Below are 24,833 nucleotides of genomic sequence, written 5' to 3' on the forward strand. Positions count from 1 at the left end.
TCAATCCAAGAGTTGTTGCCTTTTAACTCCAATTTAAAAACCAATGCATGCCATTAACTGTAACAAAAATAAATTAAAATTGCATAAAAACTAGAGCATGCACCAAAAAACGGATTTCAGATTTGGAATCAGTGATGCAGAAATATATATACAGAAACAGTTCTAAAACCTCATGCAACATAAAATTAAAAAGAAATTGTTCCCCAGTGATATGTGCCATGAGCAGGCAAGCCCAGGCTTCCGAACTGGGACCTCAGCATTCCAGGTTGACCTTTACTCACTGTGCCACCACAGGTCAGGCAGAAAGCATCTTAGTAGTTACTCTTTGTTTTCATATTGAAGCTGCTATACTTAATTTATGAAAATCAGATATTTGTTGACAATTACTGATAGTCGATAAATATATAAAAGAAATATATGTGATGGAAGGTTACAGACTTTAGTTTTCAATTAAGAAAAGATGGGGTAAGTTTTATGTCAGGTATATTTTACAGCAACCTAGTTCTCAATCTAATACTCGAGCACTTTAATGCTTTTATTTATAGTGAGGTCTACTGGATTTATATATTCTCTTTCAGCTTTAGAATCTTATGATTTCATTTCTGAAGTGGTTAAACTTAAATTTCTCTTCTTTTCTAGGTGCACCACTAAGGTTTTTGGGATTAACAAACGTGTCTGGTTGGGAAACTTATGAAACAGAAGACAAGACCCTGCCTCAGGAAGCGTACATGAGAATAATTTCAAAGGAACCTATCAGTAAATGCGTAACAGTCGCTGTTGCAGGTATGTAATAACTTAGAGCTTGAACTGAATGTAATGTGACCCATTCTGCTGTCCTAAGCGGAGCTGAGCCATTCTCTGTGTATGGAGCTGGTTCTTAAGGCAGAACCTCACCTTCTGGTTCTAAACACACTGATGGCCATTGTTCTCTAAACGTGACTGTGTAGTGGGGTGTGACTCTTATCTCTTCCTTGAGCAGCTCTGACTCAGTCCCTCTAGAGTCCTTTCTAATGCCTAAAAGACAATAAGGATGATAGAGATAGCATTAGACTCTGGACAGATTAAAGTGATGGTAGAGTTCTAGCCGGAGACCTCACGGCCTTCTTTTCTAGGCATGGGGCAGTCAGTATCAAAGCTCTGTGAATGTGTGTACTTCAAATCAGCAGGTATTTATTGGCTTTACTCTTACTTTGAAAGACATCAAGGCTGTGTCTGATTGGATTGCCTGGTTCCCTGTTAGTCATTAACTTTGTCTCCTTTACCCTGCATCTCCCCTCCTAGTTACAGTGTTAGGTGGTTACTTCATTTTCTTTCTTTATAGCCTTTTATTCTTACCTACTCAATAATGTTTATGCTAAGGTCAAGGTTGCCTAATATTTTATATCCTGTGATCTTTAGTGGATGTCTGGCTTTTGACACTCTGGCTCTTTTTTTTTTTTTTTTATGGCAATAACCTATGTCTCTGGTCGGCAAACTGTGGCTCGTGAGCCACATGCAGCTCTTTGGCCCCTTGAGTGTGGCTCTTCCACAAAATACCATGTGCGGGCACTACCTCGATAAGGAATGTACCTACCTATATAGTTTAAGTTTAAAAAGTTTGGCTCTCAAAAGAAATTTCAGTCGTTGTAATGTTGATATTTGGCTCTGTTGACTAATGAGTTTGCCCACCACTGGATATCATGGTATATATCACCTTGATACTTTAATGTATTTATTTTCCATGTACCAGTATAGAACACTATAGACATCTGCTATGCCAAGTATTTTAGGTCTCCAATCATCATAACATCATGAAAACATTAAACAAGTTCAGTTTTCTAGATGAAGATACTGAAGTTCCAAGTGGGTCAATACTGTCACTGGCCTACTATTTCCCAGAGAGTAAGTGGCAGAAATTGGATTCAGCAGTAGGTCTGTCTGTCTCATATTGTGTATACCATACTGTCTCCCCTTTTTGAAGCCAGGGGTAGAAAATGCTTGTAGAATTGTTAATCTTCTGCTCTACCTTTTTCACTATTTTTCTAATTTTTCCCATTTCACGACCTCTTATTTGGTTTAGAATTATACTGAAAACATTAAATTGGCATATCAAAATTAAATATTTTCAAGTTACTGTTCATAATTTTACTTAGAGCATATTATTGGTATAAGACTCAAAATATGCTCTTTTTCTAACATAGGCTTCTATGCCTTTATTGATATATTCTAAGTTGAATATTAGGCCAGTAGAAGAGAGAGGAGGAGTTGACTTTTATATTCCTAATACAATCTGATTATGTCTGTGACATCATTTGCACCAATTACTCAGATACTTTCAATGTAGAGTTAGTGAAGATGACATAGGATAGTAATGATGAAATGTTGCCAGAAATTTTCTTATGTGCTTCACAATTGTTTCTGAGCCCTAATCCTTTAAAATGTAGAACATTTATTCAAGTGCTTAGTGTTGGCTCAAGGATCACTTTCAGTGTGTATAGCTGTTAAGTTTGCTTTGAAGGATGTGAGGTTTAAGTTTAAGTGAGTTTAAGAATAAACAGTATCCACTTTTGTTTTTCAATAGTAGGACATGATTTGAAAATTTGTGTATTTAGGCTTGTAAAATATTCTTATTAAATTAGCGCATGCTAAATATTATATATACTGGTAAATATTTCAAATCTGCACTAAAATCCTAGGAGGTAGGTGTGGTCAACCTTTGAAAGATGAATAAACTGAGACTTGTGACAGTTTGAAACTTGCCCAAGCTCATGTACTTAAGAATGGTGGAGCCAGACTGGAACCTAGATTTGGTTGATTTCACTAACTGTGCTTTTAATGATCACACTGCCTTGCTGATTACATGCAATGGTGACAGATTGCAGAAAAGTCCAAGAATTTTTTTATGCTTTGCATTAATAAAAAGGCAGTGTTTTTCTTTCTTTTCTTTTCTTTTCTTTTTTTTTTTTTTTTTTTTTTATTAAGTGAGAAGTGGAAAGGCAGAGAGACAGATTCCCACATGTACCCTGACTGGGATCCACTCAGCAAGCCCCCTACCCGGGGATGATCTGGGGCTGTTGCTCTATTACTTGGCAACAGAGCTATATTTAGCACTTGAGGTGAGGCCATGGTGTCATCCTCAGTGATTGGGGCCAACTTGCTCAAATGAGCCATGGCTGCAGAAGGACGAGATAAGGGGGAAGGGGGAAAAGAAGATGGTCACTTCTTCTGTGTGCCCTGACTGGAAATCAAACCTGGCCAATGCTCTACCACTGAGCCAACTGGCCAGGGCCACAAAGGCAGTCTTAAACAGATGAAGACACCTTATTCTCACAGCAGTGAAGGCTTCTAGTGAAGATCTGGTGCAGTCACTGAGGAGGCTGCATCCAAATAGTGACATTCTGGTTTATGATGGACTGAGCCATTCTTGAGACCTGCGAGGTATGTCTTCAACCACATGTCATTTCCCACAATGCCCTTATTATACTGCCAGGAACAATTAGGCTCAACTCACCTTAGCAAATTATATGAGCAGCTGTTCCTTCCAAAGCAAATGGGACTGGAATTTGACCAATCACTCAGGTTAAGGACAGCTCTGGCATTTATATATGAATCTCAAAATTTACAGAACATACAAACCTCAAAATTGAAGGTATACCGTATCAAGTTTACTATAAGTAAAATTATTTTTTTTTCTTAAATATATTCTTTTTTTATAATTCTAAATAGAAAGTTTGGTAAGCATTGAAAACAACAAAATACAAAACACCACTCAGAAGTAGCCACTGATAATATTTTCATGTGGATGCTTTCAGATTTTATTCTTAGGAATATGTATAGCTTTTAAAAAGAATAAAATTAAATTATAATGTTCTAGATTCAGTTTTACTTAATATATCTTCAGCATTTTCTTTATGTTTTAAAATATTCTTTTTTTTTTTTTTTTTTTTGTATTTTTCTGAAGCTGGAAACGGGGAGAGACAGTCAGACAGACTCATGTGCCCAACCGGGATCCACCCGGCATGCCCACCAGGGGGTGATACTCTGCCCCTCCGGGGCGTCGCTCTGTTGTGACCAGAGCCACTCTAGCGCCTGGGGCAGAGGCCAAGGAGCCATCCCCAGCGCCCGGGCCATCTTTGCTCCAATGGAGCCTCGGCTGCGGGAGGGGAAGAGAGAGACAGAGAGGAAGGAGGGGGAGGGGTGGAGAAGCAGATGGGCGCTTCTCCTGTGTGCTCTGGCCGGGAATCGAACCTGGGACTTATGCACGCCAGGCCGATGCTCTACCACTGAGCCAACTGGCCAGGGCTAAAATATTCTTTTGCAACATGCTAAAAAGTGACTACAAAGTATATTCCATATGGTTAATAGCATAAATTATTGCATCCTATTATTTGGTGTACCTAATCCCCATTCAGTTCAGTTAGTATCTCTTCAGATTAGGCCACAGTGATAAGACAGAAGTATTAACATAAACAAGAACTCCATCATTGCCACTAGTTTTCATACATCTTGGAAAATAACTAATGATGGTTAAGAATATGATGAGAAAACCCAGATCGCTTCCTTTGTCACATCATATAATAACCCTATGTGTGAATTTCCCAGTACAAATGCTATGCAGGAAGGGAGCATTACAAATTCTCTTGTGACCTGGAAATTTTGAAACCTCCTTTTTCTTTATTGAAGTGACTCACCCATGACAAGTAACTTCATTTTTTTCCTTATTTAGATAACATTTTTCAAATCCTGAGCTGCAGGTATTTTGGCCCTGCTACTTCCTTAAGTATTCTTAATGCTTAATGCACAAGTTAATTAAGCACTCCCCCCCTTTTTTTGGCTAAGTATTTCCCATGGGCTAAGCCATGGGTCATGAGTGATGCTGCTTTTGCAGTCCCTTGGAGAGACCGTGAAAATGCAGTGCTAACATGGCTTCTCCTGCATTGCAGAGTTCCGTGCTCCTAGGAATGAGAGTTCTCAAACTGAGGTGACTACAGTTAAGAAAAGTGAACATTTAATAGAAGCACTCTACATAGGCTGATATGAAGCTGGGGCTATAGTGCATTATTTTTTATTATTATTCTTTTATCGACTATCATTATTAAGTTAAATTGTCATTATTATCATTGTTGTAATCCACACTAGGCCATAGCTTTTCAGACATGACTCCTTCTTGCCCTTGGGATTCCCATGTGCCCTGGGGGTGGGGGTTAGAGGTGACCGGGGAACGACAGGGCCTTTGACTGCCTTGTTGTCCGTCAGCCAACAACTCTACTTTTATATGTTTTATGTATGGAGCTTCCACAGAATTTTGCATATTAAAAAGGGACTCCGCCTGACCTGTGGTGGCACAGTGGATAAAGTGTCAACCTGGATGCTGAAGTCACCAGTTCAAAACCCAGGGCTTGCCCAGTCAAGGCACATACTGGAAGCAATACTACAAGTTGATGCTTCCCACTCCCCCCCCTTCTCTCACTCTCTCCTCTCCCTAAACTCATTAAATAAAATCTTCAAAAAAAAAAAAAAAAAGAAAGACTACGCTGCTTAAGGAAGTAAAGACAGAGAAACACTACGGCCCTATGGTAGTACTTTTAGAAAAGAAAAGGAAACTAGATGTGATGTGCACACAGTATTACTTCAAGTTTCCATTATGCCTGCAATTCTCCTGCAGGGAAACAGTCCTTCTTGGGCTTTGGTACTTACCATAGTTGAAATTCCTACAGACTGACCTGTTCCTAACGCAATGGTTTTCATAGGGGTGCATCGGAAGTTCCGAGGTTAGGAGAGATGGCGTGATAGCCTTACAAATATTTGTGGTAGAAGGTAACCTTTTAGTGATGGGATCCGCAAATGGTTGTAAGTAGAACCTCTTAAGGACCCTAGGAGACTGATTCCTGTGTCCTAGTTGATGTGGATAACAAGATGTTCTTGCCATCAGAGTGATGTGAATGAAATTGAGCCGGACAGTTGTGAAATCTTCATTATCTGTTTCTAGACTCTTAAAACATTTTGGGTGGGATCTCTTAAATTGAAAATTGATATTGATGAATCACAGAACTGACCACTCTTGAATTAGCTGTTTGTCCCACAGCTTAGTTGACTAAAGAGCTTCCCTAAAGGCTTTTATAACCAGGGAAGACTAAGGAACTGATTAAGGAATTTACAGTGGCTAATTTACACTTGAGACAATAGTAAAAAATACCTTTTATTTACAGGAAAGTTGATGCAGGAGTATATATATATATATATATATACTATATATATATACATGCATGATAACCTTAACATAAATACATGTTTAGTTATTCAAAGAATGAGATTAGTCTTGAGATAAAAATTAAAGAGAAAATTCATGCTATCTCTATCAAGAGAGGAGTAAATTATGTTCAATTTGCAAATTAACAAGACACAATGGAGTCAGTTAGGGTCTGAGCTGTCTGCATTCTGGCTGCCACAGCTCCTGACCTACTTCCTGCCACAGTATAAGGCTTTCCTTTCTGTACACTGTACAATCCACAAGATATGAGTGGATAGTACTCCTGGAATTGTGTAGTGTTAAAGCCCTATGTATATTCATCCATCCGTCCGTCCGTCTGTCCATCCATCTGATAGCTATTGAATATCTCTACCTTGTGCCATGTACTGGTAGACTACAATAGTGAACAATGCACACAGGATCCCTTCTCTCATGGAACTTACAGTCCAATGGTAACGGGGCAGAGTGGTGCAAGAAGACAAGAAACAAAGAAGTAAATAAATGAGAACATTTCAGGTATGGCTAAGTGCTGTGAAAATAATGAAATAGGGTGACAGAGTGTCTTGGAGTAAGAAAGACTATTTTAAATTTGATCTAAAATGTACAACCTGTGTCTTGTTGATGATTTTCTTCTTGTACTACCTGTATTTTTATATTCACCATCTTTCTTAAATAATTCTGAGAAAAGATGAGATTATCTTTCAAAATAGTGTATGTTGATATAGTTCTGTTCTATAGGAACTAAGGAATTAAGAGATTTCTCAAGCTGCTAGCATTTAGTGGTGGAAACTGAGATAACCTGTTTTTTTAAGTAGTTTGTGAAAACTGAATTTAAAAATAATAATTAATTGCTAGCACATAGAAAGAAATTTAAAATCCATTCCAGGTAAAAATGGGATATATTGCTCATAAGGCTTAGAGCTAGAGAAATTGAAAGTTTGAAGTGACCAGGGTTCTGGTTTAAGTGCTTTCCTGCTTCCCATCTCTCCTGCTTTTACTGTCTATCTCAGGGGTCGGGAACCTATGGCTCGTGAGCCAGATATGGCTCCTTTGATGGCTGCATCTGGCATGCAGACAAATCTTTAATAAAAATAATAACGTTAAAAATATTAAACATTCTCATGTATTACAATCCATTCATTTCCTACCGCTCATGTTCATGGTTGCGGGTGGCTGGAGCCAATCACAGCTGTCCTCCGGGACAACACCAAATTTTTATTGGATAATGCGAATCGTACACAGGGCATTGTATGGCTCTCACCGAATTACATTTTAAAATATGTGGTGTTCATGGCTCTCTCAGCCAGAAAGGTTCCCAATCTCTGATCTATCTCTTCATTGTCACCTCACAGATGCATTTAAAAAATGTTCTATCTTTTTCTTCTACAGTTATTTTAATTGGGAGAGTATTTTAAAGTATCTAGCATGTCATTGTGCAGAAATGGGAAAGATATTTTTGTTGCTTTGTATTTAGTAGGGGCTTCTAACAGTTGGAGTGGAAAGACAGGGCAGAGATGAAAAAATATTTTAAATTTAGGTACAAGCTCAGACTCTTCTTTTAGTTTGAATGCTTGCTTTATACAGTCGGATTAGGTCAGGAATAAGGTGGAGAACAGCTGCTTCTAATATGCTTTCTGAGTTGGCAGAGAGATCCTGATGTCTTTGAGACAGTACTTATTAAAATGAGATTGACTTTTCTTCATTGATTTGATTAACTACTTGCCTAATGCTATGTCATATAATTTTACCCTTCTAGGTAAGATTTGATTTCTAAATAACTCCCTGATTACTAAGGGGTTATTTGTTATATTTTTTATGTGATATCTACTGTGGGTTCATATCATGATGTCCTGTGAGAGATTCTGGTGCACTTTGGTCCTTTAATTCAGTGTTATTTCATTTGATTTTGAATTAGTGAAATATAGTGAAAAGAGTTGCAGTTAGTAAATATGCCAGGGATACAATAAAAGGAATCAATTTCAAGAATGAAATATGTAACATATACCTGTGCCACTCCTGAACATAAATGAATCACATACAATATATATATTTCCCCCTTTTTCGGAGAAACCCATGTAAGGTTAGTTTTGCAGAGGAGGAACTCTCTCCAGGTTACTGAATTAATACACATAGACCTTCCTGGTCCATCACTCAGTCAGCTTTGCTATAGTAGTACACAGTTTCCTGGAAATAGCGGTATATTTGTCATGACTTAATGAATACATTTTAAACATATATTATGATGCTAAGCAAATGGAATAAATGTTGAATTGAGATTGGTAGAAAGCTCAAGTAATGTAATTAGAACAGGGATAATGATTGCTCGGTACATTTATTTATTTTGAGATTTTAGAAATTGCTAGTTTATTTTAAATATTTCTCGTGAAAGGAACTAGAAACAGAACATGGTAAGTATGCCAGCTAGATTAATAGCATGATGTGTCAGCTGCATACTTACATAAAATCATATGATTACAAATTTTAAAATTAATATTTGAAGGGCTTGGAAAAATTTAGTATGATTTTTTTTTTTTGAGTAGCTGTGTTTGAAAGTTTTAATTTTGTACATTGTGTTAGCATAATATTGCTGCACATTTAATCATGAAAAATGGTCATTTGTATTTAAAATATTGTACTGTTTATTTTGAATTAGCATTGGTGGAAATAGTTTCTAAGGAAAATGGTTTGTATCCTGTGTTATAAATATTTTCAGGCTTTTGAGTTATTTAATTCAAAGCATTCACTATTTATTATTTTTAGAATTTGAGAACATACTTTTCCTAGTGTGTTTTCTTTTTATTGTCACAGTTGTATTTTTTATAGAGTGAATGCATTTCTGAAACTTATATCAATGATATTTTTAATAAATTGAATAAATTTAGGTTGACAAAGAAAGTTCACTAATTTTTAAGCAATTCTTAAGAAATCCTTTAATAAAATTAGGAAAGCTTCCTTAATGTTGGTAAGTCATTTTTTTCTTTTTTATTCAGGGGTTTTTAATATTGGGCACCCTTTTGATAATTTTTTTATATCACATTCAAAGGTATGTTAGGTATTTTTTTGCTTTGACTATATACATTTATTTCTACCCATATTAATTTTGGGGAAAAAACACAGTGAATACAAAAATTGTATAAGTAGTAGGTCATTTATAGACTCTTTTTCTCCCAGAATGTTTGGTGGAAAAAAATGTTCATTATTAATATATCCACTTACAAATTCCCACATAGTCAGAAAATCAGTTGTTAAGAAAAATGTTTAAAGGCATGATTCTTGTCCTGACATTCCCACATTCTATTGCTTTTCCTTTCTGTCGAAATGAATAATCAAAATAAAATAAAACTGACTTAGTTATCTTTCTCAGTGGTTGAGCCCTACCTATTTGGTGTCAGTAGCCAGGGGGTAAAGAACATAAATAATATTGACTTGTAACCTAGAATCTGCTGTCAGACTCACTCCTCTCTTGAACTTTGTTTCCTGGGAAAAAATGTACAAATTTCCTTTTCTCATCATTGCAGTAACCTAGAATGATCTCACACCCGTGCCTTACAACACTTATTTCTTCTTTCATTCTTTTACTGCTGAGCCAGCTGTCCTGTGTCACATCTGACATTGATGTTCTTGTTATATAAAAAGATATCCTATTTACAGTTTCAGCTAGTCTCTTCTTTGAGGGTAATAATATCTATTTACTGAGTGCCTTTTAATCCAAAGGCATTTTTCATTGTTTACATGGTCTCTAATGAAAACCCGCAGCATAATCAACAGTTCAAATGCTATAGAAATGTTTACCTGAAACCTATGTACTCTTATTGCTCAATGTCACCCCATTAAACTTAATTTTATAAATAAAAAAATTAAAAAAAAAGAAAATTAGGAAAAGAAAACCCTGGAACCTTGCAGAGACCTCCATGAGTTTTTTTATTTAACACACTTTTGGTGTTTTTATGCCCTAGGTCCTCCTTTAGATAGATACTTTGGGGTAGTGAACAAGGAAAACAAAATTTCACACCACAACTTGGCACTTACGACCAAGTGAATGAAAGAGGGTAAACTCAATAAATCAGCAAAATACATGCATGCTGGATGATGGTCAGGGTTCTGGCAAAAAACAAAGCAGAGAAGTGGATAGGAGTGTGAGTAGGGGTGTGATGTGTGTAATGTGTGTGTGTGCGTGTGTGTGTGTGCAGTGGTGGGATTCAAATAATTTAACAACCAGTTCTCTGCCCTAATGACCGTTTTAAGTATAAAAAGAGATATACCAAAAGGTAGTTTATTATTTCATGCATTTAATTCCTAAATAAGAACAATAAAAGAGGTACACAAAACTAGATTGTTATAAGAGTTTTAAAATATTAATGAAAACATATAATACCTGACCAAAAAACACTAAAACTGTTAATTAAGATATTTCTATATTGCTTCTTGATGGGTGTCCTCACTTGCAAACTTTTTCACCTATGGACAGAATGTGTTCTACAGGTGCTTAGAATACACTGTGGTGCAGATGAATGTTAAAAAAGGGTAAGGAAAGTAAATTTGTGATTACCACATTGGGCAGCTACCCAGGTGCCCACCTCAGAGAGAACCCTAATTACACGTGCCATTTTAACAACCAGTTCACCAAACTCAACAAAAAAGTAGATATTGGTTCTGCTGAACCAGTGCAAACCAGCTGATTCCTACCAGTGTGTGTGTGTGTGTGTGTGTGTGTGTGTGTGTGTGTGTGTATGTGTGTGTGTTGGTGTGTGATGTGGTCCCTGTAATACAAAGTGGCAAGGGTTAGGTCAGGGAAACCCTCAAGGAGAGGAACATGAAGGAGGGGAGGGGATAGCCTATTATATCAGGGAAGAACATTCCAGACAAGAAGACAGTAAATACCAAGGCCCAGATACAAATCCAGTCAGTCTTGCTCAAGTAGACGCAGTTCAGAAGCTCAAGACTGCTGGTTCAAACCCCAGTCTTTCATAGTCCAAGCCCGTGCTTTCTCCACGACCCTGAGTAACGAACACTGAAAGGAAGTTTTGTTCCCCTTAGGAAGCTTTCCAGCTCCTACAAAACGTGTTCTACATGGTGAGCACGGTTGCTTTCCCCAGGGCTGCTCTCAAGCAAAAGTAATGAATAGATAGGTAGACAGATTAGTTTTCTCTTCAGCTAGTGGAACCTCAACATTATAACCTCCTTTCTCAAATCTCTTAAGAAGGTTAAAAAAAGAAATTTTCGGGAACTACCCTTTCCGCTTATTCTTTTCTTTCTTTAAATCACTTCTTATTTTTATTATTTTGCTTTAAAAATCCTCTGTGCTTGTTTTATTTGTGAGCTTTCAAAAGAGTATATTCCTAATTGTGTAGAAACTGATACAAGCAGTAGCTTGGAAGGGAGAATGTTTGACAGTAACAGATGGGACAGTTTTTTTCTCCATCCTAGGAAGAGGTGCTGCTTTTGCTGTTGTGTATGTGGGGCCTGTGAAAAGGTAGTTCACTAGGATCATGATAGGCAGTGTCATATTTAAGTCTGAATAATGAAACATTAAGTTTCTAATAGATTGAATGAAGGGCGCCCACGGTCTGTGAACCCAAAGCCTTGCTTGTAGGGGGACTCTCTTGTACTGAGCACCCCCCCCCCCAGTTCTCTCCTCCCTCCAGGATGGAGAGCACAGGACTGGTTGCTACTGTCTCCTGCACTGGCCAGCCAAGTGTTGGGGTGTCTGCCATGATTTCAGTCCATAGGTGCTGCTTTTCTTTCTTGGTCGGAATGAAGAAACACTTAAACATTTTGGGGGGGGATAAAATATTTGGCAACCAATATGCTATATATAGTCTTGTGACTTTGATATTAACTACTATTGAGTAACCCTGACACATTTTTAGACTTCTGACCAAAGTGATTTGCTGTTCAGTTTTTCCAATCAGACTCAATGAATTTCATTGTCAGTAGAACCTAGTTTAATATAACTATTATAGTGTTTCCTCCCTCTTGGAACCAGTTTGTGAGAATGACTGAAAAATCAGTGTGTAGGCTGACAGTTTGAAAAGTAAACTAATCATTTGCTTTTGTATGGGCCATTCATTCATTCTCATATATATATGAAAAGATTAAATAGCCCTGGCTGGATAGCTTAGTTGGTTAGAGTACCCTTCAGAAGAACAGAGGTTGCCACTTTGATCCCTTGTCAGGGCACATACAGGAACAGATTGATATTCTTGTCTCTTTTCCTTTCCATCTCTAAAATCAATAAAATAAACATTTAAAAAAGGAAAAGATTAAATATATGTAAGTATATAGAAAGTGTAAGATTGTACTGAACTGATTCAGGTGACATTCAAGGGAATTCCCAAGATGTTTGCATATTCTGAGTGAATTTTAAGTATAACTATTTGAAATAAGTATGCATTATTGTTCTGGTCTCTGTAGTAGTGCTATCCAAAAGCAGGTCTCATCTTCTTTTATTCATCACCTTTATTTTGGTAGTGTACTTTTCCCACATCTATACTTCCTGCTCCTTCAAAATGCTGCTTTGCTTGTAGCGTTCTGGCCTCTCGACCTCATCACTTTCACCTCCCACTCCCTGTGCTACCTATTCATCCGCTCAAACAATATGCATTGAGCACCTACTACATAGCTCACATTGTTCTAGGTGCTGGGGTCAGCATCAAACCAGACAGAGCTCCTCTTCTCATTTATTGGCTTGGGGAGAACAGAAAAAGAACAGACAAGCATGTCAGGTAATGAGTTTCAGGAAGAAAAATAAAGCAGGGACAGGGTACAAACCGATGGTAAGAATGACACCTGTGATGTGGAATTTGAGTGTTGACCGAGGGAGCAAGCCTCAGTTTGAGGATATCTGAGGAAAGTGTATTTCAGGCAGAAGAAAATACAGCTGCAAAACTGTGAGGTGACATTATATGAACAACAGCGGAGGAGCCTGTGTGGCTAGAGTGGAGTGAATGAGTGGGGAGTTGAAAGATACGGGTTCAGAGAGGTAGTTGGGGCAGACCACACAGTACCTTTGTAGGATGCGAGGAAGATGCCAGATTTTGCTCTGAGATGAGAAGATACCTGAGGTCTTAAGCAGAAAAGTGACATGATCTGACTTATGCTTAAAATCCCTCTGGTTGTTGTGTGAAGAATATTCTATAGGGGGACACAAAAAGATGTCTGGAGACGAGTGTAAAGGCTATTGCTGAAGTCTAGGGCAGGGTGTGCAAGCTTGGACGAGTGGGGGAGGAGCAGTAGAGGGGAAGCATAAGATGTGGTGGGATTCTGGATACATCTCTAAGGAAAAGCTGATAGAACTTGGATATGGGTTAGATGTAGATTTGAGAGAGAGGCATTCAGGATTTCATCAAAGATTCTGACCTGAGCTGCTGGTAGATTAGAATTAGCAGTTACTGGGTTGGGGGGGGGGGCAGTGTGGGAAGACAAGATTGTGGGGAAGATGTCGAGTCAAGTCTTCATTAGTTAAAATAGATACCTGTTAGGATATGAAGGCATTTGGCTGATTGAAACTGGAGTTCAAGAGAGTTCAGTACAGAGGTTTTTTTGTTTTTTGTTTTTTTAAATTGAGAGTTATCTTAGTAGAAGAGATGGTATTTAAAACCAAGGGATTGGGTGATATCACCTAAAGTAGTTCTCAAAGTATAGTAGGGACCTATGAAGGTTCTAGGAGTCTGAAGACTTAACATTTTTTATAATATCAAAATGTGCAGTACAGTAGTGTTTTCCTGAGGCTACATGTAACATTGTGACATGTGACAGTAGGGAGAATCCTCTATTTTCTATTAAGATAGAAATTAAAGAGATTTTCAGAAATGTAATATGATGCTATTGTTTTTACGATATACATGTGTTTTTGTTTGGAAAATGTAATTTTTATTAAAATATTATTTATGTTGATACACAGTGGGTTTATTGTTTTTAGATGAATTAATATTTAAAACATCTCAGTTTTCTAAAATAATACTTTTCTATCAATACAGTTTACATAATCAAGATTTTTTTGAATTCCTTAATAGTTTTTTAAAAGCGTAAAGGGGTCTTGAGACCAGAGCAGTTGAGTACTGAGCTAGAAAGCAAAGGATAATGGGGAAGAGTCTGAGAATTCAGTGGGACCTCTGGGCACTTGAGGAGGTGAGGAAGGAGGAGCCCACACAGGAGAGTGAAGACTTCCGGAGGACGGCAGTCCAGAGTGAGTTGTTGTGGGGTCTAGTAAAGAAAGGGTTCCAAGTAGAAGGAAGAGGTCACACAGTGTTGCATGCTGCGGATAGATAGGTCATATTAAATAAGAACTGAGAACTGACCACTGGCTTTTAGCAAATGTTGAAGGTCATTGTTGATTTTGAAATGAGTAATTTCAGTGGAGTGGGGGGTAAAGGTAGGTTAAGGAGAGAATAGAGGGGATTTGTGTCACTATTAGATTCCTGAGAGTGACAATTGACTGAGACCATCTGTTTGTTTTTGAGGCATAGCTTGAGTAGCCTTCAGATTTATCTTGCATGGAACAGTCAAACCAGCCGTGAGGTTGGAATAGAAGATGTGGGCAAGTCGTTCAAGACATATTTATTTAATCTCTTTTGCTATGGGAGGGATACCTTTCTTTAAAACGGTATATATGCTATTTTTCCTTGAGCTAAGAAACATGGTTATATGCAGTTTGCTACTAGATAACTTTTTCTTTCTTAAATTGATTGTGTCCTTCAAAAGAAATACTGAATTTATTATGTTTACTTCTTATGTATTATTCATTAATATTGAATGTTATAGTTTTAGAGGGATAAGAAATAAGACAATATTTTCCTCAATGAAGTCTTTACCAGTTTATATTCAAGAATGTTTATTTAACATTAAGGTAGATTGCTTATGGCTATTTCTTCCACCAGACTAGAATTCTTCAACAGTAGAGTGAAAATTTCTTATTTTCATTTCCCTAGTGACTATCATTTTACCTGGAACACAGTAGGAATTTAATATATATTTTAGAGTAAGATACTAGAATATTTGGATTTATGTTTTATAGTTTATTTTTGAGTCCTTTCTCATTGTATTATTAAAAGTAATACTGCATATATTCTTTTGAATTAGTGTTTTGGGTTATTTTGGATAAAATCCCAGAGGTGGCATTGCTGGGTCATAAGGCAATTTAATTTTTTTTTTTTTTTTTTTTTTAGAAAATTAACTGACAGGGTGACATTGATTAATAAGAGCACATAATTTCAGGTGAACATTTATTTCTAAAGCATTTGAACTATTCATTATGTGGTATACCCATCACCCAAAGTCCAATCATTTTCCATCAACTTATATTTGTCCCTCTTTACACCCCTCCCCTAACCTCCTTCCCCCTCCCCATTCCCCCACATCTTTCCCCTCCCCCATGTTCCCATCCCCCTGGTAACTATCTCACTTTTATCAATGTGCATACGTCTCAGTTTTATATCCCACCTATGTGTGAAATCATACAGTTCTTAGCTTTTTCTGATTTATTTACTTCACTCAGTATAATCTCAGTGTCCATCCATGTTGTTGTAAATGGCAATATGTCATCATTTCTTATGGCTGAGTAGTATTATATTGTATATATGTACCACATCTTCTTTATCCAATCCTCTACCGAGGAACACTTTAGTTGTTTCCATGTCTTGGCCACTGTGAATAATGCTGTGATGAACATGGGTGTGCATATGTCTTTACATACCAATGTTTTTGAGTTTTGGGGTAGATACCCAGTAGAGGTATTTCTGGGTCATATGGTAGTTCTATTCTTCATTTTTTGAGGAACCACCATGCTTTCTTCCATAATGGTTGTACTAATTTGCATTCCTACCAGCAGTGAATGAGGGTTCCTTTTTCTCTATGGCTTTTCCACCATTTTTAATTTTTTGAGGTAACTCCATACTGCTTTCCACAGTGGCTGCATCAATCTACATTTCCACCAACAGTGGGTGAAGGTTCCCTTTTCTTCACACTCTTGCCAACATTTGTTTGTTGATTTGTTGATGATAGCCATTCTGACAGGTGTGAGATAGCCTGTGTGGTTTTAGTTTGCATTTCTCTGATGATTAGTGATGTTGGGCATCTTTTCCATGTCCTCTGGCCATCTGTTATGTACTCTTTGGGGAAGTATCTATTAAGGTTGTTCTGATTTCTTTTAGATATACACTTAGAGGTGCATCACTGGATAAGTGTATGTTTAATTTTATTTTAAAAATTGTCAACATTTTCTATAGGTGTTGTATAATTGAACATGCCCATTAGTAATGTATGACATGCTGCAAAATGCTCCAAGCCTTTGCGAACAGTTGCTATTGTCAGTCTATTCAATATCAGTATTGTAGTGGGTGTAATGTGGTATTTTGTAGCTTCCTGTAATTTCTTTGATGATAATAATGTTGAAAAAAATTTTAATGTATGTGCTCATTGCTTTTCTTATGTTTTATAAGTATCTAGTCAAGTCTTTTGCTGTTTTAAAAATTGGGTTGTGTGACTTTTTTATTCTTGACTTTTTATGCCTTTTATTTCTTGAATTATAGTAGTTTTTAAAAATATATTTTAGATAGAAGTTCTTTGTCAGATATATGTATTGTGAATAATTTGCAGATGGTGGTTGCCTTTTGTTTTTTAACTGTGTCTTTAAAAAGTAGAAGTTTTAATTTTAATGAAGTCTAATTTATCAGTTTTTTTTTCTTTTATTTATATGCTTTGTCTACTTCATAGTCACAAAGACATTCTTCTGTGTTTTTCAGCTTTATAGTTTTAGCTTTTATGGTTAGTTCTCTGCAAGGTCAAGATTTATTCTTCCCATATGGCTATCTATTTGTTTTGACCAGTTTGTTGAAAAGACTATCCTTATACCCACTGAATTATTTTGGTACCTTTGTCAAAAAACATCAGTTGACCATATATGTGTATGTCTATTTCTGGCCTCTGTTCTGTTTCATTGTTCTAATCTAGTCAATATATCCTTATACCAATACTGTATTTTTTTTGAGGATTTTTGCATCTCTGGTTTCTAAGTGATATAGATGTGTAGTGTTCTATTGTCTTTGTCTGGTTTTTGTACTAAGTTAATGTTGCTATATCCTGTTCCACCTGTTTATGTATCTGTGTTTTTGCATTTTAAATGTATCTGTTGTGGGTAGTATATGGTTAGGTATTGCTAATTTATGTATTCTGAATCTCTGCCTTTTCATTGCAGTGGTTAGTCTATTTACTATAATTATTGCTATGGTTAGTGTTAGATCTACCATTTTTTTGTTTCCTAAATGTCTTATCCTTTAGAAATTTTTAAATCCTGTATCCTTTTTTTTCCTTCCCTCTCTTTGTCTAATTGAATATATTATATTATTGCATTTTAATTTATCTCATAGTTTTCAACTATATGTCTTTGGCCTCTTTACATTATTGTTGCAGTTTCTCTGCAGAATTAAATATTCTTAATAGAAAGTTTTTTTGAATGAATATTTTATTACATTGTATAAAAAATATGAAGCCTGCAATATGGTTTCAATCGCCACTCCTGTTATAATCATGTATTTTATATTCACATATGTCTCAAACTATACAATACAGTATTATACTATTAATGTTGCATATATGAGGTATATATATATATACACACATACTCAATACTTAAAGGAATTTGAGAAATAAACTTTCATGTTTACCTATACATTTACTATTCCCAGCATTCTTTATTCCTTTCTGTAGATTGAAATTTCCATCTGGTATCACCTTCAGTTTGAAGAGCTTTCTTTAGCATTCATTGAAGTGCAGGTCTATTGGCAACAGATTAAGTTTGCATTTATGTGAAGATTCTTTATTTTCCTTTTATTTTTGAAAGATATTTTTGTCATATATAGAATTCTAGGTTAACATTTTTTTCCTCCACTTAGCTCTTTAAAGATTTTTTTTCCTGTCTCTCTGTTTTTGATGAAATGTCTGCCATCATTCTTGTTATTGTTCTACATGGGCAATACATCTTTTCTAGGTACTTCTGAGATTATTTTTGTTATTTGGTTGTCATGGGTAGGTGATGTTTCTTGCGGTTCACTGAGTTTCCTGCTTTGGTATATTGCTGCTGCTTCTCAGTTTTGGAAATTTCTGGCTTGTGTTTCTTTACATATATTTTTCTGCCCCATTCTTTTCATTCTCCTTTAACATGAAAATCAGATCACTTGATTCTTCCTGAGAGGTCCTTGAGGTTCTTTTTAAAACAGTTTTCCTCTCTGTGCTTCAGCCTGGATTCTTTGTATTGACATATCTTAAAGTTCACCAGTCTTTTTTCACTATTATGTCCAATCTGTTATTAATCTAATCTGATGTTTTTTAAGTTTTATATCGTAGTTTTCAAGTTCTAGAATTTTCATTTTTTTAGAGTTTCTATATTCTCCTGAAATTTTTTGTTTCTTTACCTATTATATCTAGCTTCCTCTCTAGATTCCTCAATATAATTAGCATTTATATTTTAAAGTTCTGGCCTTCTAAGTCCATTCTCTGGGTTATTTGTAGGTGTTTGTGTACACTGATTTATCTTTGATTATGGAGTTACATTTTTCATTTGCCTCAAATATCTCTGGATTTTTAATTGTATGTTGGACATTGTAGATGCTACACTGTGAAGACTGAGGATTCTGTTATGTTCCCCTGAAGAGAGTTGTATTAGCTTTTAACAAACAAAAATAATGGCAAACCAGCTTGAATATTTTGTAGGCTCATTTTTATGCTTTGCTATTTCCTTTTTGTCTCTATTTCCCAGGAAATATTCTGTACTCAGGGTAAGTGGTCCTTGTTTCTTAAATTGTGGTGCTTCTATGGTGTCAAAGAGAAGTCTGAGGCCTTTACCAGGCCCCTGAAACCTGGCACAGCTGGAGCTTGAAACTTCTCTGAGATGGGAAGCTGTTGGAATCTTTCAGCTTTATTTCTTTTTTTTTTTTTCTGAAGTTGGAAACGGGGAGGCAGTCAGATAGATTCCCATATGTGCCCGACCGGGATCCACCCGGCATGCCCACTGGGGGGCGATGCTCTGCCCATCTGGGGCATCGCTCTGTTGCAACCAGGGCCATTCTAGCGCCTGAGGCAAAGGCCATAGAGCCATCCTCAGTACCCGGGCCAACTTTGCTCCAATGGAGCCTTGGCTGCGGGAGAGGAAGAAAGAGAGAGGAAGGAGAGGGGGAGGGGTGGAGAAGCAGATGGGCGCTTCTCCTGTGTGCCCTGGCCGGGAATCGAACCCGGGACTCCTGCACGCCAGGCCGATGCTCTACCACTGTCTTTCAGCTTTCTAAAAACGTTTCAGTGGTTCTTCCCCATCTCCTTATCCCTGTTCCAGATCCCTGGAGTTTTATAATTCTGGGTTTAGCTAAGACGTATAGAATTTATTTGCAAATTAGGGACTTCACCTTTCATGAGTTCCTCATTTGGGGGATTCCATGCTCATTTTTCAGCTACCCTCGCAGAACCTCTTTCTGAGCAGCGAGACTGTCGTTTGCAGCTGGAGCTCCCTCTGCGAGGGCACAGGTTTGGCTGTGCCCTCGTGGATAAGCTGCCTGAAAGTCAGTTCCCTTCTGATGCAGGTCCCTTCTTTGAAGGGCTGGAGATCGTCCACTTTCTGCCCGCTTTTGGTTGTTGTTCGTGCCTTCCTTCAAAGTTAATTTTTATATTTGTTCACAGTTTATAATTGTTATTGCATGGAGGGCAACTCTGTCATAAAGAGAATCTCTTAAAGAATTTGTTTTCTGCCCTGGCCGGTTGGCTCAGTGGTAGAGTGTTGGCCTGGCGTGCGGGGGACCCGGGTTCGATTCCCGGCCAGGGCACATAGGAGAAGCGCCCATTTGCTTCTCCACCCCTCCCCCTCCTTCCTCTCTGTCTCTCTCTTCCCCTCCCGCAGCCAAGGTTCCATTGGAGCAAAGATGGCCCGGGTGCTGGGGATGGCTCCTTGGCCTCTGCCCTAGGCGCTGGAGTGGCTCTGGTCGCAGCAAAGCAACGCCCCGGAGGGGCAGAGCATCCCCCCTGGTGGGCAGAGCGTAGCCCCTGGTGGGCGTGCCGGGTGGATCCCGGTTGGGCGCATGCGGGAGTCTGTCTGACTGTCTCTCCCCGTTTCCAGCTTCAGAAAAAAAAAAAAAAAGAATTTGTTTTGTGTGGTTTATTTCAGATCTTGTAAAGAGATGTCAAATCTTATTTTCATTTGGAGTTAAAAAATATCTTCAAGTCATGCATAATGGATGAAACTGTGTTACTGACCACTTGAGCATTATTTATACACAAGACAGTACTTATGAAATGCTTAGTATTTGTGAGAAGGAAAGTAAGATATTAAAACAGCCTGTAAATGTAAGATGGGAAATTTAGTAATCTTTCTGATTTAAACATAGGATGATGATAGATAACCACATGAATTGAAGTTTATCATACTTATTATAATATGTACTTAAAGACTCCAGTTTGTAAGTATTGGAATTTTTTTTTTTTTTTTTTTTTTTTACGGGGACAGAGAGAGAGAGTCAGAGAGAGGGATAGATAGGGACAGACAGGAATGGAGCAAGATGAGAAGCATCAATATTTAGTTTTTTGTTGCGACACCTTAGTTGTTCATTGATTGCTTTCTCATATGTGCCTTGACCACGGACCTTCAGCAGACCAAGTAACCACTTGTCCGAGCCAGCAACCTTGGGTCCAAGCTGGTGAGCTTTGCTCAAGCCAGATGAGCCTGTGCTCAAGTTGGCAACCTTTGGGTCTCGAACCTAGGTCCTCCGCATTCCAGTACTACACTTTATCCACTGGGCTACCGCCTGGTCAGGCTGGAAATAAATTTTAAGTAAGCGCTTCAGCATCCCTAATGTCTGGGTGCCAATTTTCTGACCTCCATAAATAACCTTTAAGATAAATCTCATTTTTGAAGTTTCATATCTGCCCTTAATGCATTTTGGTCACTAAAATTGGCTAGATAAGTTAGCACAGTTCTCAGAGTGGAAGAGCAAAGAGAAATTAGGCCTACTTAAGCTGTATCATGCTCCAGGAAAAGTAAAGATGTAGTTAGAAACTGAAATTAACACCCTCAGCATTGGTACTATTTTGCTTTTGTCTGCTGATGCTCACCGTGGTAAGATGTGTCATCATTATAATATTGGTAAGAGTATGTAAAATTTAAGAAGGTCAGAAACATTTTTATTTTGCTCTGTCAGCAAAGCTTTGTTAAATAATAACAGCATTGCCCTGTTCTACATTTTCCCATATATAATGTTTCTTTTAAACATTTTTGAAGTATTGCCTAATTAGCAAGAGAATTAAAAAAAATAAATTTGTAAAGAACTCTTTACAAAAATATGTGGTCATTGTATAAAAGGAAGAAAATACAATAAAAAGGAATAAGATAAAATCTAAATCCTTCTAACAGGTGCAACGATTTGGGGAAGCATATATTCTTTAGTTATTATTATTTTTTTGTTTTAGTTTAGAAAACGTGTGTGAACATTTATGCTTTTATATATGCTGTGTATATTTATTTAAACAAAAGGAAATGGTGCAGATACTTGTTTTAAGTCTATTCAGCAGGATATCTTTGAATATGCTGGAGTCTGGGGTAATGAAAATTTCATCATTAACTGAAAAACCACACCTGTTTTTTGTTTTTTTTTAAATAAACTGATGAACATAAGAGAAACTTCTTTGAATCTTCTACTTCGGAATGGGTGGGCGTGCTTTTATTTTGTTTAAATATGGGGGCAGTTTGCTTACTGGCAGCTGGACATAATCTTCTCTCTTTAGCTTCCTCTTCATGTCGTACTTGGTATAGGATGGAAAAGCCCCAAAGTTGCTCGCAAAATCATGCTTTACTAATCCTCACCAGCTATATATTTAGTCACTCAGTGCAGAGTGTCATTTTGAAATGCCAAAGGCTTCTAATTAATCAAACTCTCATTGCCATCCTTGTTCCTTGTGTTGAGCAAGACAGCTTTCCAAAGTTTGTAGGCTAGCCAGGAAGCAGACGCTGAGCCAGGGAGGAACTACAGGTGTCCTGACAGAGATGAGGAAGTTCCGAGTGTGTGGCAGGTGTCTTGACCTCATCTGGGATATTTGAGAAAAGTTTCCGGGAGAAGAAGATGTTTGTTTAAATCGACACCTAATTGAGGAGGAAGATTCAGGTAGGAAAACGGGGCAGGAAAAGTCAGGGGGATTTTCCAGTGGGAGGGACTTGCAGAGATGGAAACTAGGATTTATTCATTTGCTTCCGTTTATGACCATTTTCTTTTGTAATTACTTTTGGAACATTAGGGTGATTTTTCTCATAATCAGCCATGTAAAATATGTGGTAAGACTGGGCTTAACAGTTCTGTGAGTCATAATCGACACAGATTGTTTCTTTGAATGTTAATAACTCTGAATAAACTAAGACTGAACAAATGCATCACTTCAGTCTCTTTTTTAATTAATTAACAAACTAATTAATTAAAGTGAGAAGCAGGGAGGCAGAGGCAGACTCCCACATGCGCCCTGACTGGAATCCACCAGGCAAGCCACTTATCAGGCGACACACTGCCCATCTGGGGCCGCTGCTCCATTGCTTGACAGTCGAGCTATTTTAGTGCTTAAGGTGAGGCCATGGAGCCATCCTCAGCACCTGGGGCCAACTTGCTGGAACTATTTGGGCCATGACTCTGGGAGGAGAAGGGGGGATGGAGAAGCAAATTGTCGCTTTTCCTGTGTGCCTTGCCTGAGAATCGAACCTGGGACTTCCACCCACCAGGCCAATGCTCTACCACTGAGCCAACCTGCTAGGGCCTCACTTCAGTCTCTTAATCAAAAGGTCATGCTGAACACCCTCCCTACACATACACACAGACTAGGTGCTTGTGGGAATGGCACCCCACCTACTCCCGAAGGTTATCTTGTCTGCTGATTTAGTGTTTTTCTTTGCTTCTTCAGTATCTCATAGGTTTCGAGTGGAGGCCAGGTGACTGTCTAGACCAGGGGTTAGCAAATCTGGTCTAAGACCTGTTTTCATAAATACAGTTTTATTAGCACATGGTCATGTCTATTTATTTGCATATTACCTGTGGCTGCTTTTGCACAATAATGGCAGAGTTGAGTAGTCGCAAAAGATACCATGTGCCCTGCACAGCCTAAAATACTATTTGGTCCGTTATAGAAAACATCTGCTAGCTATTATTTAGGCATAATCCATAACCAAATGCCTCCCGTAATTTCTCTGTTTTGGTTGGTGTTTCTTCTCATATTTTCCAGAGCCAGTGTGCTGTCTGTCATCTCTGTTGTCTGATTTTTCTTCCTCCTGTTCTTTTTTGCTGGTTACCCCAGGTCATGCTAGTCAGTAAGTGAGGTTGGCGCGTTACGTGACAGCACATCACACCACGTCACTGTCAGTCTTTGTCTTCGGCTCTTTTCCTCTTCAGTTCTGAACCCTGCACATTCTCAGAAGCTGTTCCCTTCTCACTTCTTAGTGGCCCCATGGGTAAAAAGCCTAACCTCAGTTCTGCTAGCAGGACTGTGTTTCAAGTCCAGCCCTGCCACTTAGAAAGTAAGCTTCGGTACGTCACTGTCCTCCTCTGAACCTCAGGTTCTTTCTCTGACAACGGGGATAATGCTGCAGAGGGCTGTGAGGACCAAGGCACGGAAATGCCCAATCTGGCCTTTGTTGTTTTCTGTAAATCTGGTGGTGCCGGATAACTGACTCCCTTCACTTCCCTGTATCTGTGAAAAAGCTAATTTAGATCTTAAATTTATTGTGGAATAAGAATGTTTTGTTTTTTAATTTGAAATTTTTGCTCAGGTAACACTAAGGAAACTATTCTTACTAATACAGCTTGAATAAGAAAGTGTAACACTTAAATTATCTGCATTAAAAAGCTCTATGGCACAAAATCAATATTACTGAATGAGAACCCTTTTAAATGTATTTTTAAAACCAGAAGCACTGTGTTTTTGAGAGAAAAAAAAAGATCAAATGATAAGTCTAGGAATTAGAGATGTTTTTATTCCTGGATCACTCTCCCAGGCCCTGGCCTTGGAACCTCCCTCTCCCTGCTCTCTCTCAGAAGGACACGTGGTTGCATCAGGGACTCGCTCACTTCCCTTCCGTAGTAGTAACCTATAGCTACACAACAACATCACTACAAACTTAGCAGCCTAGTCAGTGTACAAACTATCTCACAATTTCTGTGGCTTAGGACTCTGGTCATGATTTAGCCAGATACTTTATGAGACTGCAGTTAAGTATCAACTAGGCTGCTGTCTTATCTGAGGCTTGACTGGGAAAGGATTTGCTTCTAAGCTCATACGATTGTTGGCAGCTTTTTGTGGGCTCTCAGGCTGCAGACCTTAGTTTCTTGTTAGTGGTCAGCAGGAGGCTGCCTTCACATGGCTATCACTGTAGGCAGCTCACCACGTGGCACCTGGCTTCATCAAAGTCAGAAAGGGACAGGATCTTGTAGCAGCATGGACATACAGTGCTATGTGATATAATCTCATGAATTCTATTATTTTAACCTTATTCTGTTGGTTAAAAGCAAATCACAGGAGATCCTGCTCAAGGGGAGGGGATTGCACAGGCATGGATAGTAAGAGACAGGGGTCCTGTAGGCCATTCTAGAGTCCG

General features: G+C 38.0%; 1 protein-coding gene across 9 annotated transcripts in view; it reads left to right on the forward strand.

The window, feature by feature from the left end:
* Positions 1-24,833, forward strand: part of SGMS1 (sphingomyelin synthase 1) — a 327,448-nt gene that overhangs the window by 182,129 nt on the left and 120,486 nt on the right. For all 9 annotated transcript variants that reach the window (XM_066348467.1, XM_066348469.1, XM_066348466.1 and 6 more), the window contains one exon: positions 640-783. The gene's annotated coding sequence lies outside the window, so the exon portion shown is untranslated. The remainder of the gene's footprint in view (positions 1-639; positions 784-24,833) is intronic.

The sequence above is a fragment of the Saccopteryx leptura genome, chromosome 9, assembly GCF_036850995.1.
Source record: "Saccopteryx leptura isolate mSacLep1 chromosome 9, mSacLep1_pri_phased_curated, whole genome shotgun sequence".
Lineage (NCBI taxonomy): Eukaryota > Metazoa > Chordata > Mammalia > Chiroptera > Emballonuridae > Saccopteryx > Saccopteryx leptura.